Genomic DNA, 18,313 nt, shown 5'->3' on the forward strand with positions numbered 1-18,313 from the left:
TGCACCTTGAGTGGCATAAAATGACATGGACATTCCAATGGCTCAGAGAATAATGCTTTCAAGATGTATGCAGCCCAATTTCTGTGAGGGAAGGAAACGTTGGCAGCTGTGTATGGGAATAAAACATTACACAAGCCCAGAGGATAAGAACTTTGTTGGACAGACTTGGAAGAGGTTCTAGAAGGTTGCCTGAGCGGCTCTGGCCTGAAGTGATGTTAGCCACATGTGTCCTTCACATTCCACGAAGTAACATTGAATACTCCAGGTCACGTGGGAGAAGTCCATGATGTGGCTTCTTCTTACGCCAGCATTGCCCCACCTGGAAGGAGGGTCATTGGCAGGGGAAATAAGCATGTTGCCACTTTCCCCACATGGCTGGGAGCATCTGACATTGCTGCAGCAGTATGGGAAAGACCCATGCTGCAGCATCTTTTATTCTGGCAGGCGCTCTAAAGAAGTACTATGGATCCTAGCCCATCTCTGCAATATTATGTATGTTTATGTCCAATTATCTGAGAAACATGGATGGAAATGCATTCTTGTATTTATCAAATAACTCAGTGAACTAGAGATACTGTTTATTTGAACCTTTCCCCAATATTATTTGTATCATAAAATTCCAAAGGATTCCTTTTTACCAAGTATATTGAAGTAATGCTAAGAAATAAAACACACTTGTTATATATTGGCTGTGTGTCTCTGTTAGACTTTTTATATGATCATACCTATCACATTTTCCATTTACTTTAAAGTAAACCTTAGACCTAATACAGGTGTTAAGAACCTCAAGGGGATAATGTATTTCAAATGTGAACACAGAAAAATAAAATGCACTACAGAATAATGTTTCTTTTCAGAGACTGCATTTATAGGGCTGACTTATAGGAATACATTTCATTCAGATATCATTATGACCCTCACTCTATACTTCAGAATTCTGTAGCTGAAAGCCAAAATAACAGAAGGAAAGGGAGAAAACCCTCTTAACATTTCTTTTAAAAGAAACAAAACTGCATTGTTTCTTCCTGAAAACCTTTGAAACCCTGCAGTGATTCAGAGGTCAATTTCCCAAATGTAGATTGAGAAGGAAAGTTTTCTGGCTCTTCAGCCTTGTTTAGAATAGAAATATTAGATTTCTACTCATGTCTTGTACCCATCTAGTTAAGGTTGCTTGAATATTCTACAATTTCAATTTGAAAGTAACTATTTTGGTTCAGTAGAAATAATTCCTGGAAAACATTTCAATTGCCTCAATATTCACCTTCTTGAGATCCTGTTTGATGCCATTCTTTCTCTCCCCTTTGGCACTGTTTCTGCCCCAGCTACCCTTTTTCCCTTTCTCATCACTTAATTGCCCAATTAGGGATCACATAATGAAGAGATGGTTATTACATTGTCAAACATATTTGACTAAATGGTGATGTCACTGAAGGTAAATGGGGGGCAATACCTTCTGCGCTAGTCAACAAGGGGGATTCCATCCAATCAGGGGTCATGTAATGAATAGGATGATTGCGAGCGGAGATGGGTCAAAGAAGACGCAGACAACAAGCTTGGATTGAAAATTGGGCCACATTTATTGAAATATTTGCAAAGGGGTAACTAGGACGGGCATCTAACTGTGTCAGCATCTAGCTGACACTTCTAGGGCGAAAACACACCTAGCCTGAGGGGTGGCGGTGATCTCGCCATCCCTCCGGACTGCCCCTTGTGGGGGAGGTAGACCTTCCGGTGTCACCCCCAACCCAGTGCCGCAAAACACCTGGGTGAGTGAGTAGGGTTGGTCTCCCAGGCAACCCTTATCCCCCCGCCGAGCCGCACAACCCGTTTGGGGGGCCTCAGATGTCACCTGTCACCATAAGGTGCCTCTGCGTGCACACCATCCCTACTCCCTTTCCTGTTTTGCCCGTCCTAGCCACCAAGTGGAATGTGACCGATGATATAGACTGTATTCCCTTACAGGACACACACAACCCGCATAACAGTGTGACGTAGGCAAAAAAGACTTACAGTCCTAGGCCAATCTGGCTGTGAACCAAAAAATTCCTACATGGCTCCCAAAGGGGCAACCGGCAAAACTCACACTGCTAAGGGGAGGGTGGGAGGGAGCTGCGTCACGCCAAAGAGCTGAGATAGGGAGGGGGGTCGAGTTTAAGACAACTCGGCCCGCTCCTCCCTGACTGGTGGTGCGACTGGGGTGCACCAATCAGAGGCCCATACGCCTTATCACCCCACCTGCCCGCAATGGTCCCCCCCTTTCAGCCAGACAAGCTGGCGCCAGGTAGGGCATTTGCGAGCGGAGATGGGTCAAAGAAGACGCAGACAACAAGCTTGGGTTGAAAATTGGGCCACATTTATTGAAATATTTGCAAAGGGGTAACTGGGACGGGCATCTAACTGTGTCAGCGTCTAGCTGACACTTCTAGGGCAAAAACACACCCAGCCTGAGGGGTGGCGGTGATCTCGCCATCCCTCCGGACTGCCCCTTCTGGGGGAGGTAGACCTTCCGGTGTCACCCCCAACCCAGTGCCACAAAACACCTGGGTGAGTGAGTAGGGTTGGTCTCCCAGGCAACCCTTATCCCCCCGCCGAGCCGCACAACCCGTTCGGGGGGCCTCAGACGTCACCTGTCACCATAAGGTGCCTCTGCGTGCACACCATCCCTACTCCCTTTCCTGTTTTGCCCGTCCTAGCTGCCACAGGAGTCACAAGCCTATTGCTTGTGAAACTCCCCCTACCTGTGCAGAAGAACTTCCCGCAGGCCCCTTTACAGATCGGCCAAAAATAAGTCATTGCCTATGTCTGACAGGTGGACTCCATCCTGCCTGTAAAGCTCCCTCCTAGTCCAATGGATTCCTTGGTGGTTGATATAGCTGTCACCATGCTCTGACAACCCACGTGCCAATTCTCTGTTCACCTTGCACCAGGCCTGTTCCATGGCCGCATTGCTCTGCGCCCTCCACATGATACTCGGGAGCATTGAGGACCATAATATGGTCACCCCCGGCCAACGATGTCGGATCGTCCACAGATCAGCCAATGCCTGCTCAATCAAGACCTTTCCAGGCTTGTAGCCCAGGTCGTTCCCTCCTAGGTGCAGCACCAGGACCTGTGGAGGGAAACTGACCAAACCTCGTTGAAAGAGTGTGGGAAGAAGACTGTCCCAACGCATACCCCGTCGGCCGAGCCATTGTATTGCCACCTGTTGGGGAAACTGCAGCCAGGATCCGAAGGCTGACATAGAAGCTCTGCGGGCAGCCCAAAAAACCATACTGTGCCCACAAATGAGCACCGGTACTGGTGTCGGTCGAATCCCATCTAAATAAAACATTGGGGAAGGCGAAGAGAATCATCATGAAGCATCAGGCAACTTGCGAATGTAAGAGCGGAAGGCCCTGGAGTGCCATTTCCCTACCGCCTTCACTTGCTTGGAAGAAAAGCCTATGGCAGCTGCCGTAGAGGCCGCCCCAATACGGAATGAGTGAGTCCCAAAACGATAATGCCCCAGACCCAGTGTGGTCAAGGCTAACTTGGTGACTGCCCAAAATTGGAACTTTGTCAGTGGTGAACCATCAGCATGGCAAAATAGGGGACCCTCCTTTGCCCCGCGATGCTCAAAGAAAGCCTGCAAGGCCCTGACAGGGCATAACTCGTCAGCCTGGGCCTGGTTAAGGGTCACCAATGTTCCTTTGCCTGACTGATCGGTTTTTGAACGTTGAATATGGAGGTGAATCAGGTTAGAATGGATCAGGATATCGGAATACCTCAAGGCCCTCCCGGTGGTGTCGTATTTGGATGCCCAGACCAGTTCTGAAATCCTAAGGGCCCCAAAAAAGGCTGTTAAGGCTGCAGCGTGAAAGAGGGAGGCTTCGTATGGAGAAGACCAAATGGAGGGCCACAATGCCCGAAGCCCTATAAGAATAACTGGCGACAAAGGATGTCTGGAGTCTGGCGGGGTGGGAGACATCCGTGCCCAGCCTTGCACAGCCTTCCTGATTCGGAAATCTGAGGTGGAGTCCTCTACCCCTCGCACTTTGGCCCAAAAGGCCAAAGAGGCTTCCCCGAAATGGTCCTAGCAGATAGTCCCTTATTATGCAGATGTACACAGAATTGTAACAAGTAGTCCACAGGTAAGGGCCACACATCCTGCAACTGCAGTCCACACCTGAAGGCGCTAAACTCCCTACCTGCTCTCTCATAGGCAGCTCTAGTGCTGGGGGCTATAGAATTCAGGATAGCGTGTTCGACTTGAGAGTGCCAATCTCCCACAGTTCGTCTGGCATGGGGTCTGGCAGCAGACATGCCCACGGAGCCAACGCATGGAACCGGTCGATCTGGTTTTGTGACAAAGCATTGGCTACAGGGTTCCTCAGACCCGGCATGGTGGGCACGGAACCATATGTTGTGGCGTAGGCATTGGAGGGTAAATGCTCTAACTAACTCCATAACCCTTTGGTTTCTGGAGGATAAAGTATTAATGACGTGCACTACCGCCAAATTGTCACACCAAAAGAGAGCGACAGAGTTGGCCATCAATTCTGCCCAAATATGTACAGCCACGTAAATGAGGAAGAATTCCAGGAAGGTGAGGTCATGACAGATACTGCCGGCAGCCCAGCTCTCTGGCCACTGGCCCCGGCACCACCAGTCTCGCCAAATTAGCCCAAAGCCAAAGGTGCCAGCCGCATCCGAATGGATGTGCATGTCGGCTCGTAGAAGTAACTCACGCCTCCAAAAGGAGATGCCGTTAAAGTCTCTCAAAAATTTAAGCCATACTCGCAGGTCCATGTGCATAATGGAGGTGACTCTGGTGTGATGATGCGGTAGTCGAAGACCCCGCATTGCCCAGCTGCACCGTCGCAGGAATGCGTGCCCGGGGGCCACTACCCTACAAGCAAAGTTCAAATGGCCAACGATCTCTTGGAGGGCTCTAAGGGAGACTTTACGAAGGTGCAAGATGGATTAGATCTTATTCCTAAGTACCAGCAATTTATCAAGAGGGAGATGAGAACACTGTGCGAGGGTATCGAGCTCGATCCCTAAGAACGTCAAAGTAACAGCTGGGCCCTCTGTCTTCTCGTGTGCCAAAGGGACACCTAAATCTGAGGACAGGGATATGAATGCCTTAATCAGGTCAGAGCATTGACTGCCATCCCCGGGTCCAGCAAACAAGAAGTCATCCAAATAATCAACCACATCGCCGCAGCCCGTCTTATCCCGTATGGCCCATTCCAGAAAGGTACTAAATGTTTCAAACATGGCGCAAGAAATGGAGCATCCCATAGGGAGGGCGTGGTCGATGTAAAATTTGTCCTGGAAGGAAAATCCCAGCAAATCAAAGTCCAGAGGACTGATAGGCAAAATGCGAAAAGCGGATTTGATATCAGATTTGCCCATCAATGCCCCGTGGCCCAGGGCTCTTATCATGGCTACCGCAGTGTCGAAGGAAGTGTAACGCATGGAGCATAGGGAATCTGGGATTTCATCGTTAACAGACTGACCTTTGGGGAAAGAGAGGTCATGAATTAACCTGAACTCACCGGGCGATTTCTTGGGGATAATTCCCAAAGGGGAAATCCGCAGGTTGGGTAGCGGGGGCAAGGGAAAGGGGCCGATGACCCGACCTGACTGAACTTCTTTGTTAATTTTGTCTTGCACTAAGCGCTGCATGCCAAGAACAGACCAGTGGTTACCGGTCAAATATGGCTTTCGCAGACCCATAAAGGGGATCCTGAAACCCAGTGTAAAGCCGCGTTCCAAGTAGATTGCTGCCCGACGATTTGGGTAACACCTTAGGAGTTGAAGAAGCGGAAGAATCTTAACTGGGCTGGGGCCCTTTGTGAGGGGGAGGGTGCCCACCACCATGTTTTCTGCCACCACGGCCATCCCTTGGGGAACCTCTCCAACCTCTGGCTCTCGGGCAGGAGGAGCAGGAGTGTTGACCGCCACAAAGAGAGCACTCATGCCGGAAGTGGCATGGGTTTCGGGAACAGGAACCTTTGGAGCTGAACTCCCAGCACAGCCAGCGGTGTTGAACCCCTGGACCTGCAATAGGCCTAATGGCTATTGCGGGCGACAGCTTGGCCAGGATGTGCCGCTGTCAAACCTGTCGCTGAAGCCTGGCCTAGAAGGGGTCATGAATTGGAGCCAAAGGTCCTCGTCCTTCAGATCCCAGCGCATGGAGGGATCAATGGCGGCCCTCCTACGAAAGGCTTCATCGTAGGCCAGCCATGCACTCCCTTCATATTCGGTGTAAGCCCTGTATATTATGTCAAGGTATTTGGTGAGAACCCAAGCCCTCTCAGGGAATCTCTGTTGGAGGATGCCAGCGTAAATTAAAAAACCTGGCAACCAGTTCACCCATGTGCGAGGCACTTTGCGGGCTTTGCTCCGCTCAGGATCTCGGTCTCGGGACCTATCTTTATCACTGGGTTCGGGCTCACGAAAGAGCAGGGCAAAGACGTCAGTAAATCACCCCGCAGAATTTTTTCCCTGGTGGCAATGGTTAAGTGAAAACCAATAGGGGAGGAAGTAGCACCAGTGGGCATAGATCCTCTACTCAGGTTGGCACATGTGTCAATCGCGGAAAACTGTGGGGCTAGGAGAGGAGGAGATAGGGAAGCCAGGGGGTTCTGAAAAGAACCGGCGGGCCCCTGCCAAACACTGGCGGAGGCGACGTTAATTGGATGAGGCTGGAGCAGTGGCGGAGCCGACGTGGTGGCATCTCCTGCTAAGGGGAATGAAGCGCCAGGCCCCACTGAATTAGGTGGGCTAGCCACGGAGCAGTTGAGCTGAGAGTTGAGGCCGAGGCAACGGGCTGGGGAGTACTAACTGGGGAGGCTGAAGTAACTGAAGGAAGTGAGAGAGGGGGAACTGGGCCACCCTGAAGAGTAAACCACGGCAACCAACCCCATGGGGTGATTTGTCCCATGCCCAGCCATGCAAATTGAGGTGCCAAAGCAGTCTCACCTGTATCAATCGTAGGTGTGTTCTGATCCCTAGCTGGAAAAACCGACGTTGCTGCTTATGCGCCCAGGGAAGATGAGGCCACAGAAGGGAGGAGCTCCACTGAAGGCGGTGCGCCTTCTGGAAGAGCCGAGGAAGAGGAGGTGGATGCCTCAATAGTGTCTAGACGAGCTGAAATAGAAAGAAGCAACGAGCATTGGGTCTGCTGCCGCGTTCGCTTAGGTTGGACCGCTGAGGGTTTTTGGGGCCTGGCTGGGGGGGGAGAGGTATCCCCGAGGAACCCTCAGCAGCTTCCAAACGAGAAAGAATTGATGACAATACCGGGTCTGAGTCCTCATCAGACTCAGAATCAGGCCTTGGCAGCGGTCTTTTGGGGAGGGGGGGAGGGGCCCTCCCTTTACCTTTCTTACCACCTTGGCCCTTCTTGGGAGGCATGATGCAAAAGGTAAGTTAAGCTTAGCTGCTACCGACTGAAGTAAGCAAGTGGGCATGCCGGGCAACAGGCAGCTATCACACAATCTTCACAATCAGCGGATACGCGTTCCAGACCAAGAGATTAAAGCCTAAGAGGTGCAGCAAAGTTGTTGTTGGTTTTTTGTTTTGTTTTTTTGAAGGAAACGCGCTTGAGCCCGGGCACCCTCAGCTGAGGGCGCCCTAGCTCAGGAGGTGCCAAAGAGGCAGCCGTGGCTGCTTCAATAGTTTAAGTAATTATTTATTTATTTATTTATTTATTTTTTGGGGGGATGCCAACAGGAGAATAGCAAGGTGCTGGGGGGGAAACACCTAGTCCCTGGCCCTGCCGCCAGACTCCCCTCCCCACCAGGCAGCCTAAACTGTCGAGCTGGGGGGGGGGGAGGCAGGCACGCAGCTGCCGGGACAGCTGGAGCTGGCAAACGCGGGTGCCGCACTCAACACGCGCCGCCGCCGCACCTCGCCGCCACCAGCCTCTGAGGCCCAGCGAGGTAAGCGAAAGGCCACGGCCAGCGCAGGCCGGCGGAAGGCGAGCCTGGCAGACCAATACGCCAGCCAGCAGACAGGCCAGGAGCTGGCCAGCCAGCCGGCCGGCCGGCCAACAAAAAAGGGGGCGGGCGATTGAGAGACCGTGCGGGCGGGTGAGCGAGCGAGCGAGTGGGCGGGCAGGCGAGCGGGCGAGTGGGCGGGCGGGTGGGCAGGCAAAGGTACGAGGGGGCGGGCAGGCGAGCGAGGTGATTGGGGGGGCGAACAAAGGCCGAGGGGGCAGGAGGGTGGGCGCGCGCCGCCCCACCCGGACCCCCGGGAAGGAGTAAGGCGCCTCACCCAGGCACGCGAAGAAGAGAGATCACGTGCTCGAGCGCAGCCGCCGTGCCGCCTGCCAAACCGGGGCTGCAGTGGGCGCTCGAGGAAAGGAGCTGGCAGGGAGGGAGGGAAGGGGGGGTGGAAACGATATCAACAGTAACGTTGGCTCTCCTGACGGCCAGCAGGCGCCGTCCCAGAGGGAGCGGCGCCGGAGCGCACGAGACCTGCCGCGAGTGTCGGCAACTCGATAGCCGCGCGTGAAGAGAAGCTTTGGCGCGCAGAAGCACGCTGAGTCCAGGTGGCTGGAAAGACGACGACGAAGCCGGTCTCCAGCAGGCGAGAATCCCTCGTCGAATCCAGGCGAGTCTTTAGTTCTCAATAGCTGCGTCGCGCCAAAGAGCTGAGATAGGGAGGGGGGTCGAGTTTAAGACAACTCGGCCCGCTCCTCCCTGACTGGTGGTGCGACTGGGGTGCACCAATCAGAGGCCCATACGTCTTATCACCCCACCCGCCCGCAATGGCCCCCCCCTTTCAGCCAGACAAGCTGGCGCCGGGTAGGGCATTTCTATTCACATTGCTAGGTACACATTGCTAGGTACAAATCATTGGATTTGGTATGTGAAGATACAATGTGAAAGCAATGGAAAATGAGAGCAATATATATGAACAAGGAAAACGTTATTGCAAAGAATGCTGAACATCCATTGAAAAAGGAAGGCAAGCAATTGTGGTTCAGCCCTATATCTACTTTCTGTCATCAGTCATATATTTTTGCTTAACAGAATGGACATGAACAGCTTCTGCACATATACTTGATCTTCTGGGAATACCTTCCTGCTTTCACCCACCCTACTCACTGCACTGCCTGAAAAGCCAACCTACACATTCAGGGGATCCTCTGGATCAGCATCTGATGCGTTGAAAAGATATGAAGATGGAAGACAAAGTCCAGAAAGCCCTGTGCATTTACAGAACTACCCAGTGTTTGTTGGATCCTGGTCTCAGTCTGTAGACTCATATGTTAAGAAAAATGAATCAACATATAGAACTGTCAAAGCAATCAGAATGATGTATTGTCTTGAGAGTTTCAGTTGGTACAATGCTCATAAATTCACCTCTTTACACTATGTCTCTGCCTATGTGATGCTAGCTTTTAAAACATTTAGCATTCTCATGTGTTTCATTCCTGTGTTCCTTTGGTTTGCTGATGTAAAGAGACTTTTAAAATATGAACATGGAGAATATCCATACATCTAATGTTTTATCATTACAGCTCTATTAATTAGACTCATTAGATACAAATGACTATTGTTTGTTCAGCATCATTTCGTAGAAAGTTAGGCAAAGAGGTGATTAAAAACTGGCAAAGATATCACAAAAGGTGGTGAGCAGATACATAATGAACATTGCACTAATTGGATTAATCATGAACAAGACTGTTTCTGTGGAATTAATATGCTTCAAGTAGCTTATGAAACTACCCTGGCTGATTTGTAGCCAGATATCAAACTTGCAGACCTTAGCGTGGATAACACTGGCATTTTTCTTCCTGCTATTAAGTAGGGCTTTTCCTCATTTTTTTTATTCTGAACAAACCTGAAAAATGTCTGAGTATTAAAACATAACTGCCAACCTTTTCATTATCTCCTTATTTTTCAGGGCTCCCCTGCTACAGCCCAGGGCCTTAAACTGAATTTGATACAGTAGTCACATTACGCAAGATGATGTCAAAGTGAGCAGTACTATAGATGTTGTGCTTCTAACAACAGCCTGTGTTTATATACGTTTTCGAATTATCCACTACCACATCTTGTCTGCCTGTCTTCTGGCTGTAACAAGTAGCATGGGAGCAAACTGACGGCTTCCCCGTTCAAAGAAACAAAAGACTGTCAGTTTTCATTTGGGCTCTACGGACTTTCCATTTGACCTATTCTAATTCATCCTCAAGCTAGTGTGTTTGTTGTTATTCCCTATATAAAGTTTGCTGGCATTTCATCGTATGGTTATATAGACAGGGGTAATTTTGGAGGCAATTGCTCACTCCCTCTTGAGGAAAAGCTTGCATTGACATCTGTGTCTGTGGGGTTCATTCTTTCCCTTTGCTCCAAAAAGTCTGATCTAGGAAAGGATAAAATACCCAAATCAACTTTCAGGTTGTGTTTAGACATTACGTCAAGATATGCCTCTCTCTACATTTCATTGCCCCTGTTATGTTTTCTTAGACTCTTGACAGACATTTACAGTTTGCCCCTTTTAACCTGAGTGGACAAAAAAGAAACAAGTAAGGTAGCATAAGGTCTACAGTCTAGAGAACTGTGCAGCTAATAAATTGGGCACCCACAGCTTCTGAGTGGGTCCTACATGGGGCACAATTTAGACTGTTCAAGGACTCTAAAGGATTACATTATCTTGTAATCCTTCCAACAGCCTTGTATGGCTGAGTAGTACCATTAACTACATATTGCAGATGTGGAGCTGAGGCTCAGAAAGAGCAGCTCAGTTAATGTCCAGTTTGATGACAAGTTTACACACACTTACCTGGGGGCAAGCCCCACTGAATGCACTGGGGATTTCTTCTAAGTAGACATGCATAGGATTGCGCTGTTTGCCATTATGCATACTCCGATGCTGAAGGAGTTGCACTGGTTACCAGTTGTTTTCTGGGCCAAATTCAAGGTGTTGGTTTTGACCTTTAAAACCCTATATGGTTCTGTCTCAGCCTATGTTAAGGAGTGCCTCCATCAACATCAGACAGGCCGCTCAACAAGATCAGCCTCAGATGGCCTTCTCTCTGTCCCATCAGCCAGGACAGCTAGGCTAGCGAGGACGAGGGAGAGGGCCTTCTCTGTGGTGGCCCCCACTCTGTGGAACTCCCTCCCTACGGAACTCCGCCATGCCCCCTCTTCAATGAGCTTCCACCATGCATTAAAAACGTGGTTGTTCAGGCAAGCATTTGGGGTGGGTTAGGGTATTTTTAGAAATATGATGTTTTAATGTAGAATTTTATCGTTTTAAAACAGCTGTGTTGCTGTGCATTGCCCAGAGTGGCCAGGTGACCGGCCAGATGGGTGATTAAGAAGTTTAATAAGTAAGTAAGTAAGTAAGTAAATAAGTAAGTAAGTAAGTAAGTAAGTAAATAAATAAATAAATAAATAAAATAGCATGAGGGTGCTTCCAGATGAGGCTTTTATCATGTCCTGCCTCATTCATGAAATTGTATGAGGGGTTCAGACAAGGTTCTCTTAGCCCTTCTGTATTTTTCCACCAATTCTTCTGTCTTCTTCTTACCAGAGAAATTCAGTTATGAAAGCAAAGATGGAAGATCTGTACAATGCTTTCTATGGTTGTGTTAGGAGCCTGGAAGCTCCACCTGGAAGCACCCTCAGACACAAGTCACAGCTAACAGAATTTCTATTTATTTCAAAGAGACTCAGTCATGATTTACATTTGCTAGATTGTTAATTGGCCTCGTTTGAGGGCATCTTTTCAGAGTAGGGCAACTGGAAAACCATGTAAATAAAGTCTTTGGGGCCAAAGTGGCCCCTCAAAATCCTGCTTAAAGTTAAAATGTTGTTTGAAGTTGTTGGCCACCAGGTGCTCTCTTGCTGTGGCTGGTACAGCAATCCAGAGTGGCTGCCTGCCTATGCCTTACTCAGAGTGAGCAATAAGGCAGGTGACAGCAACTGCTTCAGAGAGCTGCAACAACTGCTTTCCTGCTGCATTTGCCACAGCAGGAGAATGGCCAGCAGGGCTCTTCCAAGCAGCCATCCACCCTATGCCTCATTTTGGGAGGCAAAGGGAAGAGGTGGCATTGGGACCCAAGCTCTCCTAGTGGCAGAGCGTGAGGAACTGTCACCTAAGGCAAGGGATTCTTCTCGCTTCATGAGAGGGCTGGCCCTGTCAGAACATTTTCTATCCATCTGAGGTGAGAAAGAAGTGTAGAGGTGGAAAAAGTGTCTATTTTTTACATTACATAAATGACTCACTTTCCTCAATATTACATGAATGGTATTAGATGGTCAGTAGTACCCCAGAGATTAAAAAAAATCACTTGGCAAATGATTTAAACATTTTTCCCCAGTTAGAACCTTCCTTGTGATACAGCAAAACAGGTTTTTTATCATAGCAATAATTTTCAGTAAAACATGCTAGTCTGGCTTTGGCGGTCAATTTGGCCCCAATTGTGAGACTCCCCCATGGTGTGTTGTACCCTATAAGTATGCTACAGTTGAAAAATAATTAGTGTCATTCAATGGGGGTTCCCTACTAAGGCAATATACGCCACCCAAACCTGCAAACTATGACAATGAATTCTGGCTGTGTTGCAATTCCAAAAACATCATACATTTATGATGCTAAAGGGTGTTCCAATAGCTCAATGGTTGATAAATAACACCACATTTACAGAGTTCCAGATTAACTGCAACAACTGATAAGCTTTTCAACAGTGTGCCCCTAGCCAGGGAATTAGCTAGGAAAAACCTGACTCTGGTTGGCAGATTGAAACATACAAGCATATCAGAATTTTCCCCAGAATTCCTTGCCTGAAATCCAGATGGGTCAACAGACGCATTTTGTGTATTCAATCAATCAATCAATGCAACACTTGTTAGTTATGACCCAAAGAAATGACAGTGATTCTCCTTCCTTCAGTCATAAAGATGCAGAAATCATGTTTTTCAAACCTGAACTACCCTCAATGATATGAACATCCCAAAAGATACCTCTTCCTAGTAGACCTAAGCCTAGAGTTGATCAGACCCTGGGTTGAGTGAGCCAGCTTGCCTGCAACATCAAGACAGGCAGACTCAGAACAGGTTTTGCTGACAGCCTCTATAGATGACACATTGGCAGAAAATTGCAGCAAAACTGGGCTTTAAGTTAGTGCTGTGCTGAAAATGTCTTCCACATTTTTTCAACAATTCTCATTTAATTTCATAGAAAAGATACTGTTTTTGAAAAGAAATTCAAAGGAGAAGAAAATTCCAGAGAAATTCTCAAGGGCTGGGTTCAGGATTATTGTGCTTACCTTACTTATGAGGTGGCCAAGGAGTGTGCATGGCTGTCCTGTCTTTCATTGTACAAGCATCTCTCCAGCAGCCTGTAGCCTCCTTGGCTCCCCATACTTAAAGTGAAGCCCAAGGGAAGGTAATTCCTCCCATAGGGCTTTTTCAGATCAGGAAGCACAGGGAGTCTGCAAAGCAGTGGAGAGAGGTGTAATAGAAAGGAAAACCATACGCACAGCACCCTCTGCCATCTCACAGGGATTGAGCTCAAAAGTACTACCAAAATAAATTCAAAAGAAAGGATAAAATGTCCTGAGAATGAGGCGGCACAATAGAAGACCCTTTCTTGTGGGAAGAAAAGTTTCAGGAAATTGGAGGACAGCATTAGCTCCGCCTCTTCCCTGGACCTGGACACAGCACTTCCCCTGCCACACACACACCTGCTACAGGGCTTTCAGGGAAGTAGCAGTAGTAAGCATTGTAGAAAATATGTGTCCACAATCACCCCTCAGATTTTTAAAATTGGGAAGACGCTGGGGAAAGTGCTGAAGAATGAAAAGTGATAACTAGACCTGAGCCAAAAAAAAACAGAAGACATTTTTCTCTGAAGAATATCTGAGATTTTTATTTCCTTACCACCTAGAAATAAAAGGCCACTTTGCACAACACCATTACTGCTGTTGCCACGTGCAGTGGCAGCACACACACACACACACACACACACCCTCTAGGAAAATAAGAAAGAAGCTGTGCTACAACCTGTGCAAATGGTGAGCCTTGCCTATGAGAAACTGTTAGATAATTTCTCCTCACCCTGGAGAAACTTGGTGGGATTTCTCTGTCCACAAATAGGGTGAAGAAATTTGAAAGGCCTTTTGTGCACAGCTCCACTTCACGTATCACTTTATCTGTCCTGTTCCAGCAGCTGTGAAATGTGGGGATTGCGCATAGGCTGCTCAGGTGGCACATGCTATGGTTGAAAGGTCTGTGGGATTTCTAGTTGTGTTACCATTAATTCAGAAGTCATGATTATTGCACTGCTATGCTTACTGTTGTAATTTTGTTATATGTATTTTAATGGCAGTATATGTGGTTTTATATTTAAGGGCCGCACATGCCATCCATGTACATTTTTGTACATTGCATTGCGGGGTATTATTGACCCAGATAACCGATGTGCAGCTATGTTGTTTTACTGGAAAAGGGAAGGTCTCAATAAAGGCATGCTTTTTTTTAATTGCAAGTAATGTCATGCTCAATAACTTCCACAAGGTATTTTATTTGTACAGCTTTATTGGGGTACATTTGACCCCTAAGACTGGATTGGGACAGTCATTTGTTTTCTATCAATGTAGGGCTAAATACATTTGCACACAAGTAGGCTGCACTCATGCAATCTGTCCATACATACTAGGGTCATCTGTAGAGAAGCATTAATTCCAAGGGCCATCAGTTCTGTTGACTTTTTTCCCCTTTCAAGCAGCCTCCCCCGCCCCTCACCCTTCCAGCCAAACAGGAGTGCTTGAAACCTGCTTTGGAAACATAAGGGAATATCAACGCTTGTAACATTGCACAGAAGACTATTTTTGTTTTGTTTTTTAATCTTTGCACTTTATTTGAATACTTGTTTTAATACATTTTATACGCCGCCATTGGTAATGAAGAATGGTATAGATAAATATTGTTCAATGAGCAGATGTCGAAACTCTTACTGAAGACACAATCCTATGCATGTTTAAACAGGAAAAAAAGTCCTACAACTCCCAGCATTCCCCAGCCAGCATGGCTGCCTCTTCTTTGGGTTCTTTCAGAGGTCTCTTCCTCCTCCTCCTCCTCCAGTACTTACCTTTAATTCTTGCTTTATTGTTCATTATCCCAACACTAGGCAGTATAATTGGCTAGGGAAATAACCCCTGCATTCCAGAGTGGATTTTGGCAGGCTTTGTGAAGGTATCAGTCGGTTGGCTAGTTTCACAGCAGCCTGCCCAAGGAAGCCTTCCTCAATTTGGGGCTCTGTCTCAGCACTTTTTGCCTGAACCTCCATGTTCTCCTCCTCCACTTCCTCCCTTCCTTCATTCTCCCTTTTTAATTCCCCATCAGAGCAATTGTTGCAAAATTCTGCTCTCCCTCTGCAGCCCCCCACCCATATGCTAGCCACATATAAATAAGTAAACACAAGGACATGCATTTCCAAAAAAGAGGAGAAAAGAGGACACCGATCTGTATAATATTTGCATACGCTAATGCATATGTATAGATGCCAATTTAGAAATAATTATTATAATTCAAGTAGAAATACAGTCCACCTCATCATAGCATGAAAGGCTGTGACCAGGTGATCTGTGTGCCTTGCTCAATGTGCTGCTAACAGGCGCTGTTAGTGGGCAATGCCAAGTCCCAGTGCTTCCTTCTCATGGTTCTTTATCTTTCAACCAGACTTGCACTGGACAGCCCTTCAAACACAGGAAGCCTTCAAAATAGAGGATAGTTCTCTGGCAGCCCTTCAAACAGAGAACTGTCCTCTATAAAAGTGGGACACATAGCCACCCTATTAACCCTACCTTTTCTGCTTCCTGGTAGCCTGAAGATGTTACCGCAAACTGTTTATCTTGTGCTCAGTACACCACTGAGGACATGGTCAGCTTATCTGCAGGGAACAAGGATGACATTAGTCTCAGCCATATGGTGGGTAACGTGAGCATTGCCATTTTCAATGGACCCCAAGGAGGTGCATTAAGGACATGGGGATGAATACTGTAATTCTTTTTAATAACTTTCTTCACACAATGCAGATGTGGCATGAGGCCTGAGCACCCTGGCATTGTTGTTAGCAATCACACCAAACAATCTTGTGTGAATTGGGCCTCTGTCAGCATAGAGAATTTGCATAAATACTTGCATCTCACAATGCAGATGTGATATGAGGCCCCAAAACCTTGCCGTTTTTCTCAGTGATCACACCACGATGGTAACCTCTGACAGTGTAGAATATTTACATAATTATATGCAAAACTGCAGACCATTTTGGCTTGTTTTCTGCCTTTTCAGGGCAAAATGAACTTCAGACCATCAAACTTTTACTTATTAATGTCTTTTTTTCCCTCAGGGGAAAAAGCAAATGCAATGACATTACTTTTTCCTCTTCTTTTTAATGAACTGAACAAGTGTTTGAAAACATAACAAAAGATGAGGGGACTACATGAGTTGAAAAGGAATATATATATATATATATATATATATATAATGAAGGGCTACAATGGAATGTTAATTATGTCCTTTTATACCATTCCTTTTCAAAGGAATAATATTCTGGAGACAAACAAGTTATTGAACACAACCCACACCCTTAAAATGCATGTTAGGAAAGAATCAGTGAACTCTTGCAACACAAAAAAGTGGACATCTTATTAGTAAGCCTCAAGTTTTAGATAAATTACTATCTTGTTTGAATCACTGTTCGAAAAATGAAACAAAGCAAAAGAATTAGTTGTGGAAAAACATGAAGAAAGGGCAGAGTACAAACCTGAAGGGCTTATTAAGGGTTTCAATAACATATGCTAGGCAAAATTGCATTCTCTGAAGTAAGAGCTTAGAATACTTCTTCAATGTTATGCAGAGACTATTGTATTATCTACTGTGTGTATTGCAGAAAATGTAGTTTGTTATTTGCCTCTTACTGAGGATTACTACTTCAAGAAACGTTAATCTCCATAACCAGTTCTCCAGGTGCTTCAATTAGAACAGAATAAATGATTTACAGAAACCCACAGATATGGAGACTTTTACTTATTTCCTTAAACAAGTTATCTCCTTGGAACTTTTACTAGTTTGGATAGGATAGATTTGTTTGTTTTTTGTTTGTTTGCTTGTTTTGTTAATTTAAAATCTCCTAATACATGCAAGTGTATTGTGGGATATGATTCTACAACTTATACATCTGTTTCAATGGGGGGGGGGTCCAATTCTCAAGATTTGCTTTGGGGGAGCCATTTACAGAGGGCAACGGGACCAACTGTGCCCCCCCCCCATGTTTCAGCCACATGGTGTTATTCCTGAAGAGCATATTATCTGGCCAGTTCACTAGTTCTATAGAGGGACTATTGTTATAAACTGTAAGTAGGTGTTCCAGGTATGCATGTCAAAAGCATAAATCCCTTTGTATGGAAGGAAAAAAACAGTGCAAGCCTATACCAATTTACCTGGGATTAAGCTCCTGTATACATGTCTTCTGAGTAGGCATGTGCATGTATAGGATTGACCATTTGACCTATATTGCATAGTTATTATGAGGCAGTAAAAAGTAACAATAACAAATGAACTTAAACCCTCCCCCACAATTTATTTGTTTGTTTGAAATTTAATCTTGCATCTATCCAAGACTGGGCCTTTAAGTACTGGCAAGAATATTGTCAAGGGCTCCTTGGAGGCCTCTCTCAGTCTAATCCAGTAGCCAAGTCCAGACACAGACAAATGGGTTCTTTTCAAAGCTTTATTCCTTTTTTACAGCTTAACAACTCTACTGTTAGCAACTAGATATGAGCAGCAGAGTACCTATGCCCTACGTTGGAACAGTTGGTCCCCATTTGAAAGGGAATTACTGGCAGACCCCTGAACTTAAGGACTAGGGCGAGTCCCTCCCCTTTTCCCTTGGATCCTCTGGGCGCAGCCGTTGCGCGCCAACCGGGTACTACGCCTCCTTTCTGCTTCCTCCATTTGGCCCCGCTCTCTGCGTCAGCGTCGCGCGTCCATCAAGTCTGCTTCCCGGGCTCTGTCACTCCCAGGACTGCTATCTAAGCTAGGAATGCTGGTGGGAGGAATCTCCGTCAGCTGTTGGTCCCAGGAAAGAGGAGCACACTCCTCTCCCAGGAGCGACTCCTCTTCCTCAGAATCAGAACTACTCTGGGATTCTATGGGCTCAGTGTCCAACCTGACAAATATTGTCTCTCCACTGAAATCCCTTTGCCCTTCCCCCTACTGAAATCATGACCCTAGTAGGGATGTCAGAGAATTCTGAAATGGATCTCGGTGAGGCCGAATGCCAGTGCATTCAGCCCCCTGAAATCCAT

This window comes from Heloderma suspectum, chromosome 3, assembly GCF_057233095.1.
Source record: "Heloderma suspectum isolate Gila_16-S chromosome 3, 16-S_ref, whole genome shotgun sequence".
Classification (NCBI taxonomy): domain Eukaryota; kingdom Metazoa; phylum Chordata; class Lepidosauria; order Squamata; family Helodermatidae; genus Heloderma; species Heloderma suspectum.